Source organism: Aethalodelphis obliquidens, unplaced genomic scaffold (assembly GCF_003676395.1).
Source record: "Aethalodelphis obliquidens isolate GAN/ISIS:26980383/991018 unplaced genomic scaffold, ASM367639v1 scaffold4, whole genome shotgun sequence".
NCBI classification, from domain to species: Eukaryota; Metazoa; Chordata; class Mammalia; order Artiodactyla; family Delphinidae; genus Aethalodelphis; species Aethalodelphis obliquidens.
This window is the reverse complement of record NW_020837948.1, coordinates 32,276,923-32,280,442: the sequence shown is the minus strand read 5'-3', so window position 1 is coordinate 32,280,442 and position 3,520 is coordinate 32,276,923. Positions and strand designations below refer to the sequence as shown.

At 36.8% G+C, this 3,520-nt stretch overlaps 1 non-coding gene across 1 annotated transcript; it reads right to left on the bottom strand.

Annotated features, from left to right (window-relative positions):
• Positions 1 to 3,158: 3,158 nt before the first annotated feature.
• LOC113617732 (U6 spliceosomal RNA) lies at positions 3,159 to 3,266 on the bottom strand. Its single transcript, XR_003431741.1, has one exon. It is a non-coding gene; the product is annotated as a U6 spliceosomal RNA (small nuclear RNA).
• Positions 3,267 to 3,520: the final 254 nt, after the last annotated feature.

The window sequence follows — 3,520 nt, the reverse complement described above, 5'->3', positions numbered from 1 at the left end:
CTTATACAACTGTGCCTTGACTTCTAATGGGTGAAACAGTTCTTGGAGCTTTCTGAGATGCTCTTCCAAGGTTATATCGGTTTGAATAAAAACTTTCATTTATTTCTTAGATGGAGTGATTAATTTTTCATTGACAAGGCAAAATGGTAGCTCAGAGATTAATCAATGAAATCAATAAGCCTTCATAGTAGTACAGGCAAGACAGAATAGAAGTTGGGACAAGGACTGCAGAAGCAAAAATGATAAGAAGTAGACCCATTTCGAAAATATTTTAGGGTTACTGTGGATAGTATTGAGATGCTAATACATAGTGTTCTTCAGTCTCCTCCATATCCCCAACCCAACCTTTGCCCCCGTTGTTTATTTTCCTCCTTTTAGGTAATCAAGATACATTATCAAAAATCCTTGCCTTAGCCCCAGGTGCAGACTTATGCCTTAGGTACATATAGTTGACTGTTCTTCCTTTATGGTAGCTGAGTGTTAACCAAAAAACCAAGATCACTTCTGGCAAGGCATTTGTTATTTAGAAATTTTTGGAGCTTTAATAAAACAAACATATTATTTAACTTAAACCACTCTTAACTTTTATAGATGAGGAAATGTAAGCTCCAAAAGGGAAGAAATTTATCATGTATAACAGCCTATCCTCAGCATTCATCACTTTGCTGTGGCATATTACTAATATATGCTCAACAATATGTTTTTTAGAGGAAAAGGTAACATACCTTATTAGTGTCAGGGCTGGAACTATAATGCAAGTCTCTTACCTTCAAAGAAGATCTCTTAAATCCTGTTTTCCCCTCAAATTCAGGAGACTGAATTTCTTCAAATCTGCAATCTCGGGCTCTGGTGTGGTCCTGAGTCTGGCTGTAGAAATCATGTGGAAGACAGATTATTATGAATTTTTTGTCATAATCTTTTATTTAAAGAATAACCTTTAACATTTTAAGCACCTAGTTATCTCTATTTTACCACATAATAGCCCAAAGAGGCAGTGCTTATGTCACATCTCACAGATGAGGGATCAGAGGCTCAAAGGGTTGTGTCAGTTTCTGAAGGTGACAAATAGAAGATGTCAACAGCAAATTTAATCCTAGACTATTTGACTCCAAATCCTATACTTGTAAAAATTATGCCAAGAGATAACTCAGTACCCAAGCTTTTGATTGAAAATCGTTTGAAAATCACCATCTTAGTTTTCATTTTATTTTTAACTCTTGCTAATAAAACAAATACGTAAAACTATTAAATGCCAAGATCAGTCCTACTTCTTCTCTTGTTATCACTTCTACTATTGTTACATGGTTCCCTTCTTTATGATCTGTCTTAAAAAGGAATTGAATAATTTTAGATACAATACAATATAAATATTAAATTAACACTTATGTACCCCCAATCCAGCTTACGAACTGCAGTGCTACCAAACGCTGAGGCTCTCTTCATAGCTCCTATGAATACAGTCTACTAACTTAATAAGGTGGTTATCATTTCCATGGAATTTTACATGAAATAAAAATGTATAGGGCTTCCCTGGTGGTGCAGTGGTTAAGAATCCACCTGCCAATGCAGGGCACACAGGTTCAAGCCCTGGTCCAGGAAGATCCCACATGCCTTGGAGCAACTAAGCCCATGTGCCACAACTACTGAGCCTGCTCTCTAGAGCCTGTGAGCCACAGCCACTGAGCCTGCGTGCCTAGAGCCCGTGCTCCACAACAAGAGAAGCCACCACAGTAAGAAGCCCGCGCACCGCAATGAAGAGTAGCCCCCGCTCACTGCAACTAGAGAAAGCCTGCATGCAGCAATGAAGACCCAACACAGCCAAAAATAAATAAATAAAGTAAATAAGTTAAAAAAAAGGTTTAACCTTAAAAATAAAGGTCCAAAACTTAAAAACAAAAAATGTATATGTGCAGGATTTATAATCAGTGGGTATGAAACAAACAGTATAATTATAACAGAGTTTTTTGTTTTATTTTGTATAATTTTTTAAATATATTGTTAAATAACGTCAAATTTGAACTTGGCTAAAGAAAAACTATTTGAAAAGACTATTGTAACAGGAAGAACACTTAGACCTTGAGATCTGCAAGCATCTCAAAATCAAACAGCAAAAAAAAAAAAAAAAAAAAGCTTTTCTTGTATAGGAAGGAGTAAACAAGGTCAGCAAGAACTTTGAGGGGAAATCACTCAAGCAGGTGGGGATGAGCAGACAGCATGGCTGGGGTGATTTAACAGGCATTGTTTCTTACTGTGGCCAGCTAATTATCAGAATGAGCTTTTTTTTTTTTTTTTTCAGAGTGAGCTTTTAAGGCAGTATGTACTGCCTCTTAGTAATTCCTTAAAAATGGGAGTCTTTAAAGTTCATAGGATTGTGGGGAGGGTCAAAGCCTAATTAAATTTTGGCTGGGCCACATGAGTGAGTAACAGGCAATTTTGCACAACTGGTCAGCCTTTTTGTTATTTTAGATGGATGGTGTCTGTCTTTAAATATTATTAGAGATGGAATAAGAATCATTTTTGAGGTTTATAGTTTGAAGGATGGGCTGGTCTTCACTTTCTTGCTGGCCTTGAAGGACTAGTTGTATTATCTGTTGAGCACAGTTTAGGACTGTCTAAGAAATCATGGAACATCTAAGAGACTTGACAAAAACTATGCCTAAGAATGTACTAAAGAAAGAGTCAAAGCAAGATGGCACTTAGGAGGCTCCTGAGATCCCCTCCTGCCATGAACACACTTAATGAACAGCTACACATGGAGCAATTCTCTTTGAAAAACATCCAGAAAATAGCTGAGTGATTCCTACACATTAGACAAAAAGGAAAATATCCACATCAAAATGGCAGGCTCTAGGGACTGACTGTGAGTCTACCCAGAGACCAGGGCTGCTGATAGAGACCACTCCTGCCTTCTCTCTCCAACCTGCTCAAGAAAATTCCTGGAAGGAGCTTTTACAAACATCTCAGCACTGCAGGTTTTACAGCTGCTGCCAAGGGAAAGGTTCCCAAATGTCTGGCTCTGATAGCCAAAGGGGCTTCCATTTGTCAGTCCCAATCCTATAGGACTGTAGCAAACAAAGAAGCAATTCTTTTTCTTAATTTTATTTTTTTCTTATTCCAGTTTTATTGAGATATAATTGACATATAACACTGTGTAAGTAAAAAATATGGAATGCTTCACAAATTTGAGTGTCATCCTTGCGCAGGGGCCATGCTGATCTTCTCTGTATCATTCCAATTTTTAGTATAAGTGCTGCCAAAGCAAGCACCAAAGAAGTAATTAGAACAAGCTATCCTACCAGCTATCCTACTCCTCAAGACACTAGAAAAAGAAGAGCAAATTAAGTCTAAAGTTAGCAGAAAGAAGTAAATAAGAAAGATTAGTGAGAAATAGAAACTTTAAAAGAAGAGAACAGATCAATGAAACTAAGAGTTATTTTTTTTGAAAAGATAAGCAAAATTGACATAATGTTACCTAGACTTACTAAGAAAAAAGAAATGAAGACTAAAATAGATAAAATCA